A 25,363-nucleotide genomic window follows, 5' to 3' on the forward strand; every position below is an offset into this window, starting at 1 on the left:
CTGCTAGGGTTTTCATTGGATCTGTTTTCAATAACTTGTATCCAGAAACAGAGAGACTACATATTGCTGCATGCCTTTGCTACCCTATTTAAAATCTTTTTCTTTTGAAAGTATTGGACTGCTCTTTGAGTATCAAGGCTTATTAGAGATGTTGCTTTAAGGAGGTCTTTCAAGCCTTAATTTACACCTTTGAGTACTTAATACCAAAATAAATGTCTGCTAGGCCCAGTGTGGATCAAAGTGAAAACAACTTAATCAACACACAGAAGCCCTTGTTTCAAGTAATTGATTGTAATTTTGTTTTGGATTTAGAGAAACCAAACTGTCGAGAAAATAACTGTGCTGTAATCTATTAAAATGTTTGATTTGTGTTGAGGAGTTGTAGTAAAATTGGTATTTCTTTTGCTAATCAGGCAGGTCTACTGCTTTGCTCTGCTTTCGTTAAAGCACATAACTTAGCCTTCGTTTATACAGATTATTTAAGTTTTCATGACTTTTTATGAAGTTGCAAGTTGATGAATAGCATGTTTCTTATTTACTGTGTCAAACCGCATTTAGATGAAAGCGGGTATCTAATGCACAAAATCTTCACTTGTTTTTACTGTTGCAGTGTACTGGATAAAGAGGGACTATTTATGAAAACTTTTGCATTTAGAACTAGGAAAAAGTACTACTTTAAGTAGTGAAATGAGCTGATTTTGTTCTTCAGGATTTCAGAATTAATGGGGGTTTGCCCTCTTATAATTGGCAGATAAACTTCTCATCCTTGAATGTACAAAGTACATTCAAAGTACTGAAGCTAGCTGAATACAAACTAGTTGGGGTATTAAAAATAATTTTATGCCACTGTAAAAGCTTACCACTTAACACTTGTAATAACTGCTCTTTGTGAATGCTATGTCTGAGATTTCCAAGAGTTCCATCAGTGGTTTAGCTTTCTTTAAAACTTTATGTATTAATTGAATATTTAATTTGTCTGAAATTATTATAGTGGCTTAAATCATATTTTGGTATAGGTTGCCAAAATTTGAAATTGAATTTGAAATTTAAATTTTAACTCAATCTTAACAGGTGGTATATCTTTAGAAAACACCCTGGCCCAGGTGGTGCTGTTCCTGCTGCCCCGGGCTCAGCTCTGCCTGCCCTGCAGTGCAGCCTTGAACTAGCATGGGGGTCAGCGGTCCTGGTGTAAGGCATTGTGGAGAGCATGAAGTAGCGGTTTCCTGAATGTGCTGCCCTGTGTGTGTGGCTTTGGGTCAGTCTGAAATACCAGTTTTAACTTCTGAAGCTGTAAATAGTTTGATATTGGGTTGTACTCTGGCCATCACTACTTTTCAAAGACATGAGAGAGAGGGTCTTGAATTATTTTTGCCTGTTTGTCTCTAGCAATCCATAAGTTACTCTATGGAAAGTGGAAACAGCTATGTGTGATTTCCTGTAAATTGGGGTTGCGTCCCCAAGTTTTGAAGGTTCTCCTGTGCTTGAAGGATCTCCCATGTGACTTGATGCAGCCTTTCCCTCAAGGAGCTTTTACAAGAAATGTGGCGTGTATCACAGCACATGCGCCCTCTCTGTCCGATTCGGCCAGCTGTTTTAGGGTGTCAGCGAGACTTCTGGATTTCTCTGTTTCTCTCAGATCTGGTTGATATCAACCAATGTCTTTTAATCTCAACCTTAAAATTATACGAGCCAAGACAAACCGTATCATTGCAAAAGCTTTGTTTTCTTAAGAGAATAATAGTCAGCGCACATACCAAAGACACTGCAGCAGGGTTCTGTTGTTGTCAAAGCACAGTGAAGAATTTCGGTTAGAGAGTAACAAAAGATTTTTTTTTTTTTTTTTTAAATAGAAATTTTTGGCAAAGATGAAAAAAATACTCTGTAAAAAGAACAAACAGAAACATTTCAGTGGTGTTCCCTCCTCTTCTTTTCTACTCCCCTCATGCCATGGTTCCCTGGTGAGGCTGTGGTACTGGGCAGGAGATGCAGCCCAGCTGTGGGAAGCCAGCCTGTGCCGGAGCTGGAGCTACTGTGCTCCACTTCTCTTCAGGCATCGTTGTTTATTTTTGTTTTGTTCTAGTTGGTTAAAATAATAAGCAGCGGGGTTTAAAATTTATTGTGTGGTATCTAGAATCTGTAATTCTAGACATAATTAATATTGATATCATAAAAGTGTCTATGCTCTGTATCTTTACCAGAATTTTTAAGTTCACCATGCCTCACTTCTGGCTTTTTGGGTCTCTCTGGCCATGAATAACTCAGCTGCTTATCTCAGGCAGTGCCCATACCTTTCCTTTGCAAGAGAGTATTGGAAATGTTCCCATGTGTGTCCAGGCTGTGAGTAGCCACAGTGAAGTCCATCTGAATCTTGGTAATTTCATTCAGCTGATGGGGCAATAGCAGGGGCAGTGCTGCAGCTGTCTGTTGGGAGGCTTAGAAAATGTCTTTCCTTTAAACTTGATCTATATAATTGTTAATTCATAGTTAGCAGTGAGAAATGGTTAATTTAAAAAAGGAAAAAAACCAATAACACAGGAGGGTGTGGGTGGAGTGCCTCAGATATGACTGCTGAAATTACCTCACTAGGTCAAGTCTTCTGGTAACTAAGGATGAGCAGACTATTTGGATCCTCAGTAGTATCTTTCTGGTTTGTTAATCAAAAGAAATGCAAATGTTGCCTTTAATATATTGCAGATACATCTCTCTCTCTAAAATGTGTCACATGAGAGATTTTTACATGGAGAGTTACATGTGAAATCAAATTCCCCTATTGGCAATTTTGTTACATACTAAGAAAAGCAAAAAGCTGAAGCCCTAAGTTGCAATTGCAAGCCAAGAAGTAAACCTCTCTCTCTTTACTTTTCCCGTCATATATGTGCATATACTGAGTTTCACTATACCATGTTGCTAGAATTCACATCTGTTTCCTTATCTTACTGTTTATGGCTATATAGTGTGTGCTGGGACAGTGGAGTTTTAGGCAGTGATGGGAGGCTTCGTAGATCACTTTCATACATGTATTACTAACACTTTATTGTTGCTTCTCTGACATGAAGTATTTGCACTTCACTGTGGTTGCATGCCTTCATCCACACTCATCTTTGCCCTCTGAGGCCATGGGTGGTCTGTGGCTGGTCCATTGAGCCAGTATCTTCAAAATTTGGTAAGAGTCTTTGGCATGTGTCATTTTGAGGACTGGCAATAGTCCAAATCACTTAAGAATTTTGTAGTGAAGTCCTTACACACTGAAGCAATAAAAAATTAACTCTTCATATGCAGGCTAAAATAAATGAATGTAGTTTCATATTTATTTTTACTAGTTTACAGGAAGATATTATTAGAAACAGAAAGATAAAACTAGTAATGTTTTCTGAATCATTGCATTAACAACGATTCAGTTAAAAATTTAGTTAAAAATGCCACAAAGAAATTAACTTGACAAAAGAACGAATAGTGCTAATTGCTCTTAAACTGAGCTTACTTAGTCTACAAATGTCGCTAGCAAAATAGCATCCTTTTCATTTTTGTGGGAGGGGGAGAGTCGGTGTGTCTGTCTGTGGTGTGCACAACACAGCCTGCTACACGTACAGTCCAAGAGGGTCAAATGAGACTTCTCTAAAAAGGTGTCAAAATCAGTCTAGTAGTAGCATTCCTGTGACAATATGGCAAGTGGATTTATTTCTGGGTAAAGTTGGTGTAAAAAAATTGCTATGTGTTAAATGGGTCAGAAGCACTAGTGTTTGAGAGATTTTTGTAATTCTAAGATTTTGCTTGTTCCTTAGGCAGTGCTAAGAATGATAAGACACAAGAAAAAGTCTGATAAATGATTGCAGCTGTACAGTGTCATGCAACAAAATATATATATATTGAGCCTTGTTTTTATCTGATCTGGTAAACAGTCTCTTCTGAAGTGCAGCAGCTTGTAAACCTAGGTTGTTATTACTTGTGGGCTGATGGAAGGATACATCATTATTGGGCTGTCAAGTGCTATGCATTTATTACATAGTGCTATATAGGTTCTGCGTATCTATTAGATAGTGCTAAATACATCATATTGTTCCATTTTAAAATCCTGCTGCTGACTCTGAAAAGCATGGCAAAAAAAGCATACTCGGAAAGCATGCTTAAAAAAAAAAGGGAAGAAAAACCCTTGACTAGGTGTGACTGAAATAATATCTACAGTGTTCTGTTTGGAGATGAACCAGGCCCCAATATTTGACATGTCTGACATGGAGGCGAAATACTTTTGCTAGGTGGAGTATTTTTGACAAATGTGTGTGTGTTTGATATTCCTCACCCGAGCATTTGTCACTTGTTTTCTTGGTTAATGAGTGTGTGTTAGCGTGATCACAAAAGACAGTAGCAAAATGTACAGCCCTCCAATTTGTTCTTCATCAATAAAAAGAACTAAATATCTGTATATTCAAACTGAAAATAGAGGCATAGCTTTTTTCCTTTTAATTTTTTTAAATTTCTAGACATTCATCACTTTTTTCTTTTTTAAAAATGAAAACTGGGCTAGTCCATGGATGCTTTAGTAAATCTGTATCAGAGCAGCAAAAAACATGCAAGGAGCAAGTTATTTCAGTGATGGTAGCTATCTAGCATATCTTAAAATTAAGGTGTGGGTAAATTTTATATCTTTCACAAGTTGGAAGGTTAAAGTTGGTTTCGCCCCCGCCCCCAGACCAAGACTGGAGGACTTGAGTCTTTGTTACTTTCTCTGATCAGTCTAGTAGATCACATTGATAAATGTGAGATGACATTTTAAAAAAACAAACAAACAACAAAAAAACCCAAACCCACGCTTTTCATGAAGTCTTGACAGCAGTTGCGGAGAATTCTGCAGGCAACTGCAGCAGCAGAATTCTGTAAATGAAATTCCCAAATGGTGAAATCCTATCTTCAGCCTATTCTAGTTTGAACAGCGAGATTTGCAGGATGTGCAGCTCAGCCAATTTCAAATTCCTGGTGTGAAACAATCAAGATAAGAATCAAAAAGTAAAGAAAGGGAAAAGCCCTGTTAGATCAAATGGTGTACACTAGATGTCTCCTTAGGCAGAATTACTCCTTCCAGAGTCCTTACTACTCTTGCTTAAAACAGCCTGTGCTATGGGGCTCCTGTTTTTTCTGGTAACTATTCTTCAGCTGCATGATTTTGTTTTGAGGAAGTTTTTCCTGGTTATTTAAAATGTGTTTCCAGCTACATCATCTTCAGTAGATTTATCTAAAACTAGATCTTTTCTTGCCCTTGACTTTTGCTCCTGTTAAATTGCTGTGTCTCTTCTCCTGGTCAGAGATGTTACTTACCTGTACCTGAGACCTGATCCGTTAACAGCTTTCCAAGTTACCAGGTAGACTTTCACTGAGATTAAAAAGACATTTAATGCAGAGGGTAGTAACTAGTTCCATTTTTGTATTGATTTTGAAAATGATAAATAACATGCTCGACAAAACTCATTTTTTCTGGGATACTTTTGAAGATGGTGAATTTAGTGTCAGTTCTTCAGAAAAGCTTAAGAAAGCTTAAATTCAAGTCATTCTTGATAGCATTGACACATCCTTTACAGTTACTATTAAGACATACCCATTACAGAGAAAACAAGATGCTATTAACCCCGTTTACAGGGAGCTCTACTGAAGAACAGAAGAGAAAATAAGAGTGGAAAGGTGAGACACTGAGAAAAGTATTAGTCAGATTACTGTGGAGATAAGATTTAGAAGTTAATAGCTTCCTGAATTAAAAACTGATATGTAAGAAACAGAGTTCTTTTGTAGGTGTGAGCTTATGCTGATGAGCACATATTGGCCAATGCTCTTTCAAAAATAGCCTTGAAATTTAATGGCGTTATTTTAACATTTACTATGTTAGATGCTCTATTGTCCATTTCACATTCCTAGATGAACACTTTTATAGATTAACACCTTCAATAACAATGTGTTAAGTGCCTTTTTTTTTTTTTTTGGATGGTATGCGAGTAGTCCATAGAAGTGGATCTGTATTACTGACCACTCTATCAAGATGGTAACACTAGAAAATCAGAAAGGGCAGGAGGGTTGGAAATGCCATGGGAGACTTCAGTTAATCCCATGCAAAGTGTGTGGTTGTCATATCAAAATGTAATATAGAGATCAGGTAGCTGTTTCGTGCAGCAACTGGTTAAGGAAAAGTTACAACATGGGAGTGGGGTATACTGAGGTCTGTGGAGTCATGAGAGCCATGGAGAGGGTGAATAGGGGACAGAGGTTCCTTTTGTCTTGCAGGAATGTCAGGTTAAGCTACTAAGAGGCAGATATATAAAATTGTAAAGAAAGATGCCAGCTATTCTTTTTCTGAGCAGGGAGCAGACCTGTAAAACTGCTTACCAGAAGATGTTCATGCTAAATGTTTATGGGACTGAAAACGTTGATGGCAGATAATTCCTTTGGGGTTACTAAATACACAGAAACCAAACAAATTGTGCTGTGAAAAGTCATCTGAGTGGAAAATAGCTGGAGGCTAGGAGATTATTTAGGGGACTAGATCATGTTGGTGCTGTTTTCACTCTTCCTTTGGGCATCTGCCTTTGGGTCACTACTGGAGAGAGGGTAATTGGCCTTATCTGGTATGGCCACTCTTCAGGTCTCATTCAGGTCTCTTGCAATTTTGTTTGGATAAAATTTTTTATCTTGTGTAAAGGAAAATACAAGGTGCTGGGGAACTAACACTAGCAAGTTTTTTCACTTTTTTAACTGTTTGCAAAGTGGCATAATAGGTTGTCTAATCACACTTCCACTTGTTTGTAGGATAAACACCTGCTATGTGTTCCTCTGTACATGTAATACATTAGTTCAAAGGGGCTATAAATTGAACTATACAGCTGCAATGACTGTAGGAAATGCAACAGAAAATATTTCCAATGAAACAAAAATACTGACTTCACTCATTTTGGCAACAAATTAAGTTTGCTTAGGTTTTTTTGCACCCATTTGCAATAAGGAAAAACACTTTCCTACAGTAGGAAAGCCCAACATAATTGAAATGTTAATTAACATAATGAACAGCATTTTTAGGAAAAGCTTTTTTTTTTCAGAACAGACCACCTAGGGCAGGAGGTACACAGTTTAATAGTTTAACTGCATACATGTAGATAATCCCCACTTTACTACTTATGACAGATTTGAATAAGGGCACCGTTAGGTTGTTATCAATTAATCATAGCCTAGTGACAGTCTTTATGAGACCTCTCTACTGTGGCTTCATTTCCTGATGCTCATCAAATCCTTTGAATATGCTGTCATTCATGAATCAAATATATTTTCCTTGACCATGCTTATGTCCTGTTGTTAAAAAAAAAAAAACAAACAAAAACCCAACAAACAAACAAACTCCCCAAAAGGTGAAGAACAAGTGGCATGATTAGATTAGTCTAATGCTGCTGTTGATTAATGACTTTGATCCATTTATTTAATAAATGCTATTCTCCATGACCATACTGCTAAAGTAAATATTTTGCTATGTTTATCAGTACTGTAGGCTGCTTATTCTTTGGAACAGGTTTTGGTGTCTCTTACTCTATGTATAAGTCTAATATCGATGCAACTATTTCCCTATTCAATCAGTGTGACAGACAAACATAGTTTCTCAGCTCTGGTATCTAAATGGTTTGAAAAGACAACAGAATAATATATATATATTTTATACAGTTAGTGTCTGTGTTATTTCTGGTATGACTCACATTACCTAGTACATCATTCCATGTTTGCTGTGAGATTTTTGTGCTGGGATCCCCGTTGTCGTCCAAGGCACCAGGCATCCCTTGGAAACAGAGGTGTATTTTGACGATGGAACTATAGGGCAGTGCTGTTCCTGCATTTCTTCCCTTTCAGGGCTGTGTTCCCTCTTCCTCTCTTGAGTCAGTTGTGTCCTCTTCTGACCCTGTAGTGAGATGCTTTAGGAGCTGAGTGGTAGAAAACTACTAATTTCCATTCTTTAGGGGAAAGGAAGTGGCAAGAGCACCCAACTGGGAGTGGGTAGATGGGGGGTACCGAGGTCTCCCTGCGCAGTAGCAGGTAGGTTTTGGCTAGGCTGTGACTTGACAATAAAACTAAACCAAAGCCTTCAGGTGAGCTACACCCTCTGAGCTCTTACGGACAAGAGGCAGCTTGTTTAGGAACGAGCGTGCTGTCCCTCTGCCATTAAAGTTTTTAGCCCCTGCTGCAGGGATGGCTTACCTGCTCGTGAAGCAGGAAAGCTTGGCATGGTAATGAGAGGCACAGTCTTTTTTCCTATACCCTCGTCTGCAATTTGTCACAGTTCAGTAGCTGCTGTGTTAGAATAAGTTGTCCTTTTAGCACAACCAGTGCATGAATGAGGACAGCCCTCTCCGGGTAGGTTTTAACTCCTTGTGAGTCAGAGCCCTCATATAACGCTGCAAAATTACACTGTTAGAGAAATGATGGGAGCATGGGAAGGGCAGAGGCAGGAGGGTTTGTAGGAAAGATGATATTGTCTACTGGTGGTAGGGTGTGGAGATGTGAAAAAGGGAGAAATTCCTTGTGTGTTGCCTGGTCTTGGGCAACTTGAACTGCTGCTTAATCACAGGATTTACATGTATAGAAAGAGCTTAATCTGTAGGTTATTTGTGTGAAAGTACGACCAAGACAGAATTTTTATAGAAAGGTGGTGCTACGGCATGAGTACATTATGCACCAAATGTCACTCAGTTTTGACAAATTCCTGGGCAAATGAGAGGGGACTGTAAACAGAAGTGCAGCAGCTTTTGATGAGCAGTATTTTTGGAAAAAATATTTAATTATTCCTTGATACGTTTAATGGATGATTTCAGGGCAGTCAGTGTTACCTTTTTTGGCAGCGTGAGAGGCTTACATTTTTCTCTGGCTTTGCACAAAATAATAATAGTAATAATTTTAGGAAGAATCTGGAATGCTTTATAAACACCTTATTTTAGGGGAGCTGCATCGGAGGAACATCTGGAGTGTATGAGCCCAAGCTCCACCACAAACTTTACTTTTGACCTCTGGTATGACTTTAAGTTTTCAGAACTTTTTTCATACCTATAGATTTTTAAGTGCTTTTGAGTATTAAAAGTAACTCATAATTCTGAGGGCTATATTAAAAGAATTCTTGGATTCCAATTCTTCAGACTGTGCTATTACTTTCTACATGCCCAATATCACAAGTAAGGTGGATTTTTAGAACATTCTGGTATACATCTGTTTTTAAACCCAATACTTTTCTGCAAGGGCAAATATTCTGCAAGGCACTCCTACGGAAGGCAACCAGCTTCCTAACGTGTTCTCAGATAGGAAGAGAACCACAACTTCGAGAACACTGGGTGTACGCGATGTTCAGGGTCAGTGGCCACAGCGGGACTTCTTGAGCCTGTTAACGTCAAACTGTCTGCAAACGCTGTGTCTTGCAGCAGAACCCAAGTCCTGCTGCATTGTCTAAATGTCCTCTGCAGCTCATTAGCTTGGCTCGACAAAAATGTAGATTGAGCTTTTACTCTGAAAGAATGCCCCATTTGACTTCTGGTTGCCCAAAAAAGTGAGGATGATAGTGGTACCAGTCGAGGGAAACACAGACAGGGCTTGAATGGTGGTTACAATCATTAGGGTTGAAAATAACAAAATATTGTCTTGTCCTTTTGTTATCTTTGGACATGTCCTTATTTAAATGTTTTGAGCCCAGTTCCAAATGTGATGTCTACTTAAAACATGTATCCCACCTCCCAAACCATGGCACATTTGAGACAGAATTTTAATGACTTCAATAAATTAAGCTCTTTAAGAAACATGTACAGTTGTGCTTTTGCCCCACTGTAACGATTCCTGATGCTTGCCATAATCTAGATTGGTTCTTATGCAAGGCCACCATTAATCCCAAAGCAGAGGAATATCTTGTCCTGAATATCTAAAAACACAGACAAGGCAGGCACCGTTAGCAGAAGCAGGGAAAGGGAAGAAGGTATTTTTTTCCAAGGAAGCAGTTTGAGCTTTGTTCCATATCCCCAAACTGGAGACCAGTTTAAAAGTCCTGGTAACCTTGCAACTATCAGTTCCCTACAAACACATTGCCATGTTGACAAAAGCAGGTGCCTGCCTCTGTCCAGCTGTGAAGGCTCATCTGAGTTAACGGGCTCTGCATGGTGAAGGGAAGGGTTGTCACTGAGCAGCACAGCTGAGTCGATTTGGCAAGCTGGAGCAGGCTGAATTAGTATCATGGGAAATATGGCTCTTCCTACTTTGAGGAAAGGGAACGGAAAAGAAAAAATTCTGATTTATTCTTTTTTTTTTTTCTTAAAGTGGTATATTTTGTTTGTGTCTTGGTTCAGTTTTTAGGTATGTATTTGAAATCTGTAATAAACTTATTTAGAGTAATGGAGTGGCCCCTAAATACTATACATCATATTTTTTTTACACAAGGGAAGTTTTTTTTGCTCTCTTTCTAATTTGAGGTGAGTCTGCCAAGAGCACCCAGATTGACAGGCTGTTATTCTCAGTCTTTTCTCTGATAAATCTTGCAGTGATGAATTTAAATTTAAAACTCTGTTCTAGAATAAAACCACAAAAATTATTTATCAACATGCTACTATTATTATCAATATGTCACTAGTCATCATGTCCCCTATTTTCAGAAAACAAACAAGCAACACAAATTAGAAACTACCTTGAATTTACATAGGTGGGCCCCCATCCTAGATGTAGCAGTCTGTGAAGGTGGGATTTTGTGACTACTCTAGAGGCCGTAGTCCCTTCACGTAACACTCATTGCTTTGAGTAATAACTATTTATACTCCTTCTCAGTCTAGAGACTGGATTTAACTTCATTTTCTAGGATCTCTTAACTTTCAGTTTATGTGAATTCGGTTACTTACTAATGAATTTCATTTAAATGCCTTGCAAATGAAATCGTGCTGCAGCACAGCACGCCCTCCCTCCTTCCTCAGTGGTACCAACTGATTGGTATTGACAAGATTACTCTTGTGTGTTATGTGTTTTTAATAGAGCTGGCTAAGATGGTTTCCTCTACAGCAATTTAGCTTCCTTTCCTTTCAGTGGGCTATAAGCTATGTTCTGTGATTGTCTCAATTCTTGACTTTTATAGAAATTGGTGTTTAAACTTATATATAGCTGCTACAATATTCTTTTGCTCTGGTCTGATTTTTCCTGTTTTTCTCATTGCACAGTGAATCTTGTTTCTGTGCACTTTTGAAGACTGGTTCCTATATCCGGATGATCTTTTCCCCAGAAAAGTGTTGTCTGCTTACCCAGTTCTTATTTTTATCCCCTCAGATATCCTGTTTTGTTTTAATAGTTGGTTCACATACGTCTGTAGACATACAGGTGCTTGGTATATGAAAGAGTATTTCTGAAGCGTGGAAAGTTGTGCAACTTTTATGTGATATGAATATATGTGTTAAACATGTCTTTGAAACATCCAGAAAGTTAGCTTGCATCAGGTTTTTCCATATTTCTGATGTTTGGAGAACAAGTCTTATGAGGAGCGGCTGAGGGAACTGGGGTGGTTTAGCCTGGAGAAAAGGAGGCTGAGGGGAGACCTCATCGCTCTCTACAACTACCTGAAAGGAGGCTGTAGTGAGGTGGGTGTTGGTCTCTTCTCCCAAGTAACAAGCGATAGGACGAGAGGAAATGGCCTCAAGTTGCGCCAGGGAGGTTTAGATTGGATGTAAGGAAAAATTTCTTTACTGAAAGAGTGGTTAAAGATTGGACCAGGCTGCCCAGGGAAGTGGTTGAGTCCCCATACCTGGAGGTATTTAAAAGACGAGTAGATGAGGCGCTTAGGGACATGGTTTAGTGGACATGGTGGTGTTGGGTTGACGGTTGGACTCAATGATCTTAGAGGTCTTTTCCAACCTCAGTGATTCTGTGATTCTATGATTCTAATAAAGGCCTAAAGATAGAACAAAGATCAGGAAATAAAGAATTCAACTGACAGAGAAAAACCATTTCGGATAGAGTTTAGGAATATAGGTGGATATGTCTCTGGGCAGGTCTCAGATACTTTGAGTGTTCCCTGTTGAGGCTTCTTGTAAAACACTCTCGGTGATTCCCCCCTCTATCCGAGCATACTCCAGTGCTGTGCCACTGCTGTGCTCGTCCAGTGGAGTGTTGGTGCAGTTTGTGTGTGTTATTTTGTCACTAGGAACTCTATTGCTACCAACTAGTTGTAGGTAATGACAGTTTTTAATGCTGTCTTGTGTGTGGTCCTGATTTCCGCCCCTGCCCCTGCCATGTCTTTGTTTCTCTTGAATTTTTTGAGTTGGTATTTATCTCAGTTCAGCTTCTCTGTTAGATCTAAAAAGCAGATGTTATTGTAGAAGTGCTGAATTGTTTAAAAAAAATTGCCATACATCACTGTGGAACTGTGATTAAAAGAAATAACTTTGATTTTCTCTGTTTATGTTCCAAGCGTGGCAGTGGTAGAATCACTGCTAGTTTTGTATATGCCTATTAACCAAATGAAAGGAAGGATTCGATGGAGTGATTAGTTTTCAATTTAGGCTTTTAAAACTATTGTCTGATGCTTTTTGCAGCCTAGTTACTGAGTGGAATATCCAGGATTTAGTTATTTTTAATTCTGTTTTGATTGGGACGCTCTTTCCAGATACTGAATCCAGAGAAAAGCAGGATACTCGAGAAGCATTTAGAAGAAAAGATACTGTGCCCTTAGAAGGCTTTTGTAATTCACAAAGCACAACATCTAATGACTAAATTTGTTGTTAAAGCTCAAATAGCACCAAAATCTCAGAAAGTAGTATAAACAGTGTGATCCAAAGAGGATTAGAAGAAAAACATGAGCGCACAAGTTCACCTGAGGAACAGAAGCAATTCAAAGCTCACGCAGAAAACATCGTTTTAGCCATAGTGCGAACCCAGTGTAATTCCTTGTGTAATGGATGGGTAGGAGAAAATAGTGTAAATGATGGCGTTTCTAGAAGAAAATGGTTAAAAATTTTTGTAAATAGCTTTTAGAGAAATCCTTGTTTTGAACTGATTGTGTTTGGAAACAGGTAAGGAATAATGTTAGTGTACCTCTGCACTATGTGTTTATAACCAGATTTGTCACTGTGCAGTGCCATGGTTGTTTTTATCTGTGGTTTGTCTTTGTACCACCAAACTATTGTTTGTAATAAACCACAGTTTATTACTCAATTGATAACAGCAGCCCAATCTGAGCTAAGCAGCATGAATTGGTATTTGCTTTTTTGGTAGCTGGTTTGGTGTGTTAGTTTTGGCCCTGCAGATGGGAACTGCCTGTCTTGTGCAACCTGTTTGCCTGGACCTTTTTGCCACCTCTGCGTGCAAGCGTGTCTTGAGTTTATGGCTCAAGGCATTGCTGCCACTCTGTGCACCGCAGCGGGATGCTCCTTCCGAGGCCATGATGTTGGGCGCTGTACTGAGCGTTTGGGCACAGTGTCATGGGGGGACACAGGCATCAGGTGTGTCATTCTTGTGCAGAAAAACCTGGTGTGGGAAAAGCTGGTGAGCACTGGCTGGGAGCAGGTTGGTACACATGCAGCAAAATCTTACTTCTTTTTAAGTCGAGGGCAGCAGCATTCAGTTGATGCTGAAAGCATTAGTCATCAGTCAGTGGTCAACCCTCCAGCCCCTCCAAGATGAAGGATCCAAACTCACAAGCTACTGTGCATTCCCCAGGTGTGCTTTATCAACTTCAAGGGCATCTGGTGGATTATTTTTAAGTGTCAGGTAGTGTAGCTGTTAGTACACCTGGTCACCTGTTTAAATCACCATAACAGGTCAGTATATAAAGGTGAGAGTCTAAAATCAATAAATAATAGCTGTCACCTGCATTGTTTCAAGGTACATGCCAAAATGGCAAAATCCAATAGGATAAATTTGGAAAGAAAAAAGCTGCTGATGAGGTGTTTGTACTCAGTACTTGATTTTGAAGAAGGTCATTGCAGAGTTTTCTAAATGTTTACGTGTCATTTCAAGCGCTCTTATTTAAAACTGGAGCCTAGAACCAATTAACGTGAGTGAGGAATGAAGCAGAGTCAGTGAACCCTTTCTTTTCTCATTCTCTGCTCTCTTGAGTCTTTGCTTGCAGCTTCTTTCCGTGTCACTGCCCTGTTTAGATATAAAGTGAAGGGCAAGAAGCCTCTTCCACGGATCAGACGGAAAGGTTTCCCTCTCTGGCTTCAACGATAAGTGCAGCTCTCAGAAGATTGCACAATGGCAAAGGGGTGTTGGAAGGAGACAGTTTGAGCAACGTATACTGAAGAAAGCCTTTTTTCACTGAAGAAAATGGTTTATGTTTGTGCAATCATCCTTTTATTTATGTTTGCCATGTTCCTTCCCAAATGAAATAACCCAAACCAAGCGTCACACTCAGAACAGGGTAGCAGAGCCCTCCTCTGCCTTTCTCTGCACACAGCTTTTATAATGATTTAGTTTGTTCTCAAAAGAAGAGTGCAAATATTGGTTGGTTGGTGTGTTGTTCCGTTTTTAAGGAAAACTCTCATAAGCAAGTAATGTTTGTTTATGGGGTCTGCTGAGCGAGGTGATAAAGCTTTCCCTTCTCTGCTAGTCTGCAACTCTGGCTATGGAAAAAACAAACTTTCTGAGTAGCTCTGCATAGGAAACTGTGCCACTTGAGGAGTGCAGTTTTCCTCAACCTATTTACATAACTTCTGCGGCACCAGTACAACTAAGCAAGGGAACAAGAGCATGTTTGCAAATTCTTCCAATTCCCAGCATTCCTGCATTCTTCAGCATCCTCTGCAGCGCCTCTCGCTTGCACTGTGAAGGTTATGCACTGTGAAGGTTACATTTCTGTCTGCCTTGGTAGTGTGGTGGGATCTCTAAGAATAAAATAAGCCTGACTGCTGCAGCTCTTTTTTTGGCTGGGTCCAAAAATGGCTTTATAAGAAGCCATTTCCTACTGGTTGAGCTTGAAAATTGCACGTGAGAGCTTTGTGTTGATCATGAGCCCTGAAAACCATAGTTATTCTTTACTCCTAGTAAAGGTTTTTGAACACAGTTTACAGATGCTTTGTAAATAGTTTAATCTAAAAATAGTCGGATAATACTTTTATTAGTCACCCATGTCTATCTGTCCCCTTTCCTGCTCTTTGAGTGGGTGATTAGATTACTTCCCAATGAGAAAAGTAGTCTGGCAAGTATTTGTATGGAGAGCAACCACTCAGAAACATTAGTGTGAATAAAAATTGTTTGTCATTAATGAATAAAAATGGATGTTACAGTGGATGGAGTTAACACATATTTGGACATCAAAATGTGTTTGCTTATACTTAACTATTTTATTGTTGGATGCATGAAATTATTATTGATATATAAAGAAAATTACTAAAATGCAGGAGAGCATGGATTTTTTTGGATTATGTTTTTGTTCGGTTTTTGAAGGTGGGAAAGATTTCTCTTGAATATTGCACTAGGAAGATTTCTATTATGTACCTGTTGTCAAATGTTGCCAGCAACTAGTATGAGCTGGTTTTTTTTTAATTACTGAGGTCACTGCAGGAGTTGGTAACTATCTGGGTGCATGGGCACACCTGGGTACATAAACAGAGTTATTTAGTGCAATATGTGTTAGGAAAACAGATCCCCCCCTCCTATTTTTTAGTGGATGTAACCATTTTGGAAGTCAAACTGCTGGAATGTTGATTTTTGTTTAGGGCTTTTCAGAGTGTTTAGATGTCGGTAGCTGAGGTTTATTTCCAGAAGAAATTTGGCATGGGCAGAAGATACTGTACGCTGCCTACTCTGCCTAGTTAACTTCCTGAAGCCTTTGCTGGAGGAGAGCTAAGGCAAAATCCAGGCATCAGGATTTTTATACGCAGGTTGTTGGTTTGGGGTTTTTTTTTGTGTACGCTCCTGCTGAATGGATGCAACTGTCTAGAGGTCTGATGGTGTAAGTATTCCTTCAACAGGCTTATTTGTTCAAAGTTCTGAGTTTCAGGCTCCCCGCAGGAGCAAGTTGGTGTGATGTGGGTAGCAACAGGATATATGCAGAAGCCCAGCTCTGCGTGCTCTTCTGTGCCTGATCGCTGCTGCTCTAGGCTGTACACAAATTCAGTGGTAATCACTCAGCTCCTTGAACAGAGTAGGCCGCAAGAGCCGTGCAGGCCTATGCTTAGTAATGTTTTATTGTGTTAACACCACCATTTTCAAAATAATAAAAAATAATGTTTCCAATTTTGTCTCCTTATTTCCTTGTCAGCATCACCCTTCTGTGGCAAGAGACACCTGAAAGGAAAACTTCCGCATATCAATGCACTGCCAATGGTAAGTACCTTTTTAACTGACTAAAGGCGGTGTGGTTCCTTCCTGCAGATACACCATAAGCCGTCTTGTATTGCAAATAGTATTTTTAGAATAACTACTTTTTAGTACACAAGTGGATTATTTTAATGTTTTAAGAAACATCTAGACCATTATTCTGTTGGATAAAAATATTAAAATTGTATCTGGATTTTATCCTGTGGAAAGTAGGGCAGCATGTTAACTTTGAAGCGAGAAGTGTGACTTGACAATAACACAGCTCATCCTGTTGGTAACTGGTTTTGCTTCCTCTTTTGGCCAAAAACGTGTCTCGGGCAAGCTGTAGCAGAGCTAAGTGCTCTATTGCCTCCACTTGGGTGCTCTCTGCAGTTTGTTTCAGTACTAACAGCGTCTCCTATTAAAAAAAATCTATGCAGTCTCAGGTGTATTTTGACATTTGACAGTGTAAGACTAGTAAAGTTAAAATCTCAGCTCCTGTAGAAAGGGGCTTGGTTCATGCAATCTTCTTATTCCATCTCTGGAATATTACTCAGTGTTACAGACTATTGGAAGTTCATATTTGCAGACTGTCTTTATGGTTTACTTATGCTTTCTGATAGTTGTGCGGGTGGAAGGCAGAGGTTAGGTCTGAAGAGGAGGACTGGAACTTACTGCTCCAGCTTTGATCAAATAAGCAGTTTTGGTGTCTTGTGTTGTCACAGTTAAGGTGTACTGCAAGAATGGTAATTGCAGCATTAGGCTTAAGAAATAAATGCATAAAGTGCCAGTCTGAGTTTTGTATTTCAAGCATCTCTAGATCATTGTGCTCAGTACAGAAGTTAAAGGGATAGTATTTCTAACCACTAGCTTTGAAAACTCAATTTGGGATCTGAGAGCTGAGCTGGGTTCCTTTGGTTTGCATGTGGGCATGGATCTAAAGAATATGTAAATAAATTATAGCCTTACTTACACCTTTGCAACTCCACTGTCTTTGCCCTGTGAGCAAAATGACACTCCAGGAGAGTTTGCTTGGATGTAACTGCTTTACTTTGAAACATAGTAAGTAATTCTGTTGACTTTTGAAGACATCATGGAGTGAAATGTAATGTAGCATATATTTGGCACTAAGTAAAGCAAATATATCTCTGAAATCAGAAGATCTGCACCAAGTGTGTATGTCATTTAACAGCCTGATGTTTAGGCTCAGGGTTGATATCTGTAAAGTTTATATTGATTTGGGATGAATTTCAGCTGGTGCAAACGGATTTGTTGAGTGAGAAGGCATCGTTTTTACCTGGTCACTTAGCCTGGTATTTTAACTTTCCAAAACTGAAACTAGCAGTGCACTACGCCTTTTCTACTATTGCTAAATTTTCATTGTTGTTGTTGACCTTTTTCCAACAAAAAGCTACTCTGATTTCTTTTTATTTTGTATTAGTTGAGCATGTTTTTAGTTATGATTTAAAATACAGGTCTGTATTACTGCTTCTCTTAAAAACATAACTCATGCCATATTAACCTAGTCCTTATACTTAATAAAATTTTAAAATACTGAGAGACTGTATTTGAAATGTTACTGCATTTTGTTCTAATTTTCCCCCTACAAATGATATTAGAAATTCAGAATTGCGCAGTCTCAAGGGCATGCTAGTTGTTACAGTGATCATAAAACATACTCAACTGTTACTTGTAGTGAAGTGAAATACTCCCCACTCTTTTCTTTAAGGGCTGCTTTTGTGCTATAAGTTGTTTATATTTTATTATTCTAAAGATTTCTAAACAATTACTCATCCCTTAATTAACTTTGAAACAGTTTGAATGTAGATTTAAGAGAGAAGCTAGACACATCCTTCATCATCTCAAAAGTAATCATAACTTAATCTAGTTTGTAGTAGAAAAGACTTTTATAGGTTTTTATTATGTTGTTTTTCTCTCTGATGTTTGTAGACAAAGTATGGGCCAGAGGTTGACCTGAAAAAAGCAGTCTGTATTCTTCTCCCAAACAGGACTTGTTTTAACTTGGCTACCCATGTTCAATACATATATTTGAATCAGAAATTCATTTCTGATTCTCTTGAGAAATGATACTAGCATTTTGACCATTTTTTTAAATCATGATTGTCAGTTCCATTTCTTAGTACTAAATAAAGTAACACACAGAAGTTACACATCCTCTTTTGTTTTTTTCTTTGCTTTTCTATTTTAAAGGTAATTAAAAATGCTTATTTTTTGCATCATATATGATATGTTAACTGATAACGAAGTAGGGTAAAACATCAGTTACTCCTTAAAAACATATTGTAATTGTTGGCAATGTTTTTTTAAAATAAAATATTTATACTGTGATACAGCCTGCTAAAAGAGAGCATGGCTGTGTTAGTTGGTCTAAGTTCTCCTTCCCATTCTTCCAGTCAACTGTAATGTTACTCAGAGTATCAAAGGAGAGATGCAAAGGCTTAACAAAAAAGGCCTGTTAAGTGAAGGAAAATTAGCATATAATGCTACTTTTTCGAAGGTTCATTTAGAGGCTGATAACTGGATAATCCATGTTTACAAGGATTAATGAATGTGTTGGAAATTAAAAATTGAAAGTCCTGGACCTTTGGCCTAAGCAAAAGATCACGTCAGGTTTTCCGCAAAGGTTTTAGCAAATTAATTGTTTTGTGATGTGATGGAGCAGGTAGCTTACCTGAGAGAGATTTTTCCATTGTACCTTGCAAGGTAGATGGAGCAAAACAGTTTGCCTTTCTGTCTTCTACAAGTCATTGAAGCAGGCCTGCGTTTGTGTGTGTGTATGCATAAATATGTGTGGCTATATATGGGTGTGCTTGTGTATGCATGTATCTATATACATATATATGTATATCTACATATATAAAAAGGAGTGTGCAAAAACCAGCAACTTACAGAAAGCTGGGAAGTATCCGTTTGTGACTATCATACAACAGCTTGCTGTGATGGATTTAATTTCGCAGGAGGTAACCAAAAAGGGCTATGGAAGAATCGAGCAAGAAAGGCAACGTGGCGGCCTTCTGAGAGGCGTCCTGAAAAACACTATGCCTGGCTTCTTGGCTCCATCTCTTACTGCATGGTTAGTTTGACAAAGATCAACACACTGATCAGTTAAAAAGCTCTCCTGCAGAAGAGAATAGAGGATGTTACCATTTATTACAAGCTGACCCAGGCAAAGTCTGAGGATAGGCAGTGAGCACAAAGTTACTTAGTTGCCAGGAAAGCAGGGTTGTCAACAGCTAAGTCATGTCCTCGTGGTCTCTTGAGGGGAATACAAAGTAGGTGTTTTAAATCCGTTCTTTTCAGTGCTGTCTACTTCTAGGTGAATATACTGTGTTTTGAAGGTGTAACACACCCATTATGTGTTATGTCAGCTGTTCTTACATGTAAGAGACTTGTTATAGGAGAACAACTCTGCAGGTGCTAAGTCTCTTGGGCCAGGAAATTCCATGGGAGCAACACTTCAGTGTGATTATCTACCCACTGGATTTAGCCCAGAAACGGCAGGAGTAGTTGGAGGAGCTGGCGAGGATGAAGAAGTCATTCCAAAGAAAAAGGCATTCAGTGAAGGGATTGGAAGATGTCTGCAAAAACTTCCCCAAGACTGCAGCAAGACTTTTTCTTCGAACCCCTTTGTGGTGTCTTCTGTAGCGTCGTCCTGTGACTTTACCATTCCTTAGAAGACAGCTGAAGGAATAAACGAATATAACTATTAGCCTGTGGTTCCACAACAGCTAAACCTGTTTAAATGCTGATCTATCTGCCAGGTTAATCTTCTGCCAGTCCTTTCTATTAAAGAAAGACAAGCAAGGGAGAGAGCAGGAGCCTGCACTCGGGACTGGATGAGTTGGGTTTGGTGTGGAAGCCCTGCCTCTGCCAGCACCTGCCAAGGGCAGCAGGAGGTCCATGCCACTAGCTCCAATGTTTGCACTGGAATTGCAAAATTGACTTTGTTTCAACAGGAGCTGAATGTTATCTCACAACTATAAGTATACACGAAAGAATATCTGCAGGTGGGCAGACCTTTGAAAGATGGTAAAGCTGAAGGTCGGTTTTCATTATACTGAGAACAGGGACCCACCCCTCCTTTCAAGAGTTTATGAAACTTGACAGTACTTAAGATGTTGGCCGCAAGAGACATGAATAGTTGCTTCAAAATAAATAACCCTGCAAGACTAAGGCCCTTATTCTTCAAATGCATACACATGTGTGTACATGTATCTTCAAGTGTTGGAATAGTTCTTTTGAGATACAAATAAGGAATACTCGCGTGCATAAAGTTAACCAAGCTTGAAAGCACTTTCAACAGTAGCACCTAAAAGTGCTCATGAAATTTATTGTTGAGGCTGCTGTACAGTTTATGGGGTACAGCTTTAAAAGGAAAAAAAATATTTCTAGCAGCTTCTGAAATAGTCTAAACTAAGTTAGACTAAGTCTAATAAAATTTTGGACTGTTCTGCTCCTTCTGAAATCAATGGATGCTATTAACAATGAAGGAAGGTGAAGTGCAATGTATTTTGTCTGATAATTGGTTACGGCTGAACAATTATATTTCAGAGTGTTCATCCATAAGTTCTATTTATTGGATGAGCATGAATTAGCTGATCTAGTGGTGTATGTGTTGAAGAGGAAGTGCTAATAATGTGATATAGAAGAAAAATTGTGTGGTGTGGTAGCGTGCATACTGTGATAAGCATTAAAAATTTTATGTACTACTGCATTCTGATCCATTTTTGGAAGGTTTTTTTAATATTCTATTTCTGTACAGAAAGCAAGTTAAATACACTAATAAGATCCCTTCCTGATTCAGAGAGAAAACACCCCTTGCCTCCTTTTTCTACCATTAGTTCAAGTTCACTACTGAATGAATCAACTGAAAGGGAAACTACTGTCCTTAAAAATTTTAAGAAGTGGTGGCTCTATTTTGAAGTAGCATTTGTCAGAGAACTTTCTCTGCTGATTCTCTAAGCATTTTACAGTTCAGAAATAAGCTTTGACTAAGAATTCTCGGCAGAATCATAAATATTTAATTATATAAGCAGCCGGGATATTTAGCCTCTGGCAGGTGCCCAGTGCAGTGCAATCACAAGAGCAAAGGGAACTGGGCCAGGATCTCAAATTAGGGGAACGTCCTTTAAAACAGGATGAGGACCATTGCTGTTCTTTGCCTATTGTCATTCCTAGGTTTTAAATCTTAAATGTACCTGAAAAGAGGCTGTTTCTGCTGCAATAGGTTGTCTTATGTTACAGCTCTTTTACTCTGTGGTTTTTTTCCTTGTTGTCTTCCTCCCCCTTCACCTCCCCCGCCTTGGGTTTTTCTGTCCTTACTACTTTATACTAGTTTTGGTTCAATAGTTAATAGCAGCAGTAGTAGTGCAGCTAGCATTAGATTATATCTTACTTGATCAGCATACCATCTGCTTTAGAGGAGAGGGAGATTTTGTTTCTGCTGTGGGTTTGCTGCCATATGCCTGTGGTGCAGTTGCGTAACCTGAAATGACCCTTTTCCTGCTCTATTACATGAAAGAATTAGAAATACAGTGTTAAATGTTCTTGACAGTGACTAAGTTTGTTGTATATTAAAAAAATTAAACTGGATATTAGGTGTACGTGAAGTAGGATGTTGTAGAGAAAAACTAAGGACAGGCTCTTTTGTGTCTGAGCATGTGAGTGTTACCTTCCGGAGAAGAGCAGGGCTTATTTCACAGAAGACCATGTTAATGTGTGACTTGTATCATCAGGTCTTGAACCTGGTTTCCTTGTTGTCAACAGAAAGTTGGTATTAGTTCAAGTCAACAAAAGTAAAAGCTGCCCTTAGTTTCAGTGGTGTTGATGCTGGGAGATAATGAATATTACTGCAGAACAACAGGAAGTCTGTAGGCTGGGGGGAATGATACTGAATAAATGGACTTTTATTTACTTGGGAGAAACTGAGACGTGCTGGTCACCAAAGACCAGGGAACCTGTGTCTGCATGGCCATCAACATGGATGCCAGATCTAGAAGCCTGTACTAGTTCACCATATGAATAGAAATAAAGATCGTAGTCACTGGCTTAGTGCACTCATATTTATAAATGAAGGTTAAGTGGGGTATTTTTACTGTGATTTAAAGAACATACATAAAAAACTATTCAAGACAAGGGATCTGAATCCTTCTGAGGTTGATATTGAGCATATGTATGCAAGATCGACATCCATGAATTTAATATTTGCACAAATGGAGAATATTGACGTCAAATGTGAGCTGTAGTTAGAATACTTGTCCTCATTAATGATATTAATGAAGTTTTCCCCTTTCATTTATTTTCTTTTGGCTGTAGATGGACCATATTTTATTATGGTCTACGTGTGTTTTTAAAAATGTTTTATTGTGTTCAGGTGCTTGACATCTGTTTCTGAAAAAAAAAAAAGATAAACCCAGTAGCATAAATTAATTTCAAGTCCATCATAACAATATGAAAAGGACAGGACTTTAATAAAGAAAGAAACTGGCAAATGAGCTTTTACAAAATCGGACATTCCACTCTTTTGTAAGCTTGTTTTCTCTATTAGCATAGTTGCCACTTTTTGTGAAAACAGCCATGCACTTCTGGTAAAGAGAATACAGTAAGTCAAATAACATGCATGTATGATGGACTATGAAGAAGTGATTTTAAGTGCGTGCTTATTAATGAGAATCTAGAATAAAGCCAGCATTAGTTAAAATGAATAGAGGGCAGATCAACTGTCAGAGGGGTTTCTTTTTTCATGAATAAAAGGAACAAATTTAAAACTATCAGGTACATAACACACAAATTAAGGGGAAAAATAGATGGTCAAAGGTTAAAGAGGGAATGAAAACACAAGTTTTATGGTCCCAAGATCAAATGAGGCATTAGTTAATTTTCCTTTTTTTGGTGCAGTTCACCAGGAGTTCAAGTACTGAGTGATTGAACTGGAACAGAAAAGAGTGCCAGAAAAACTGATTACTAATAACATAAACAGAAAAAATAATCAAATGAACTTAAGACTTAATGTCAGCATTGCACATTAAAATGCATTTTGAAAGGCTGGAATTCCATCCTAGTTGCACGGAACCTGATTTACATAGAAAACAAATTTATAACAGCTATTCTTGCAACAGTTGATAAATTATTCTACTAATGAGCCGTCAAAATGGATTTAACCAAGAAGTGGATGAGGCGCAGAAGATATTTTCTGGAGACTGACCATCTGGGAGATGGGAAGTAACCTGAGGAGTAGGTAAGGGTATTTGAACCCAAGAAAGCACTGTGAGGAGGTGACTGTTAATGACATATATTGCAAATGGTGCTGCTCTCTAGGCAAGATCATTACTGCCTTTTCTCCTACAGATTTCATGCTTTTTACAATAAGCAAGTAACTAGTTTGCTTATGAGTTTGTCGATGTGAATGCAGCTTAGAACAGACTGTTGGCATACCTTTCCACTAGCCTAATTTCCCAATTTCTTTTATATTTAACTTTTTATTTAAAAAAAAGCAAACCACAAAACCTTTTGTGCTGAATCCTTCAATTTCAGTTATTGCTAAGATATGTGCTATGCTGTTGCAGTTTACTCAATTCCTGGTTCAAAGTCCACCCCACTCAGTGGGCAGGCTCTTGGGTGTCCTGGTTTTTGGCTCAAGCTGAAAGCTGCGGTGAATTGACTGTTGTGGAGCGAAGTCGCTTTCATTGACCCATCCGGTTTTGCTCCACTGTTCTCTTTGCCTAAGCTGACTGAAGTTTCTCAGCATATCTGCCTCCTCGTAGCCTACAGGAACAAGCAGTGCCTCTTTTTTGTTTTTTATTCACACGTGCTGTGCTTGTCTCTGTGGTGGTTCATGTATGCCAATTGAATTTCCTTTTTCTTCTAACACAAACTAAATAAACTACTAATTTTTGTCTTGTAATATGACTGTGTCGTGGCAGTTGCAGGGATTACCCCGCTGAGGTTGAGAATACCCCTTGGACTGTTACTGCTTCTTATTTTCATCGGACTGCTTTTCAGTCATCCGCAGTTGGATGTGGATTGTAGCATATTTGGAAAAAGAATGAATGTTATATGGCATAACGTAACTGTGATCCTCTGAAATATCCTAGTCCTAATGCCCCAGTGTCTGGAGGTCACGGGAGCTCTGCCTTTGCATTGGGAGGGAACTGAGGAAGGATTGCTACTCTGTGTTTTGTGTGTGTGTGCATGCGTGTGTCTGTATATATATATTTATAAATAGAGAGACTTAGGCACATGGGCTTCATGGACACCTATAGTGGGATCTGTGTTGTCTGTCTTTAATAAAGTTGTTCATATTTTGTTTTAGACAAAAGAATAAGCTAGAGCTAATCTGTCTAGACTGTGGTATGATGCTTGTTCCAGCAATATGTTAGAAATTATTCATTAAAATACTGATGAAATGTAGAAGAACTGTGAGGTGAATAAAGAGCATATTAAAGGGAGGTCACATCATTTTGTGCTCACAGGGGATGTGCTGTGCCTAAAGGAAGTTAGTTGTCTTAAGAATTGGTCTTGGGCTGACTTTAATGTATTCACTAATGTACTTGGCACCAAAAGTAGGAGGGTGCAATAAAATTTGCCAGTGACATAAAGTTAGGAGGTGCTGTCAATATAGACAAGGAACAGAGTATCCTACAGGAAGAGATGGATGATCTTTAGGACTTGAGTGGAAAAAGTGGACTGAAACTTCATAGCACAGGATTATGGTTGTGCACTTCTGGATAGATGTGAATTTTGCCTTAACCTGGGTGCTGATCTCTTGAAAATGAGGAACGGAAAGACTTGAGTATGTTAGCCAGTAAAATCAAAGGATATCTTTTCTCTAGTACCCTGCAGCTCTGAAAAATGTACTCTTAAGGTCTGTGAGGTGAAGAGGTACCTATGGTAGAAATAGGAAAGTGTTAATGCATGTGCAAGGCAGCACTGCTAAATCCCTGTGTGTAACGCTGAACTACTCTGGTAGACCACGTTCAAGATAGATGAGTGTAAAGTGGAGCAGGTGCAAAAGAGGACTATGGAAACGGTGAAGGAAGAGCTGAGTCCATCTCGCAAAGGGATACTGCGAGGTTAG

General features: G+C 38.8%; 1 protein-coding gene across 2 annotated transcripts in view; it reads left to right on the top strand.

The window, feature by feature from the left end:
* The window catches only part of TBL1XR1 (TBL1X/Y related 1), a 119,419-nt gene that overhangs the window by 36,147 nt on the left and 57,909 nt on the right, over positions 1–25,363 (top strand). For both annotated transcript variants that reach the window (XM_076341347.1, XM_076341346.1), the window contains exon 2: positions 16,229–16,293. The gene's annotated coding sequence lies outside the window, so the exon portion shown is untranslated. The remainder of the gene's footprint in view (positions 1–16,228; positions 16,294–25,363) is intronic.

Source organism: Aptenodytes patagonicus, chromosome 6 (genome assembly GCF_965638725.1).
Source record: "Aptenodytes patagonicus chromosome 6, bAptPat1.pri.cur, whole genome shotgun sequence".
Lineage (NCBI taxonomy): Eukaryota > Metazoa > Chordata > Aves > Sphenisciformes > Spheniscidae > Aptenodytes > Aptenodytes patagonicus.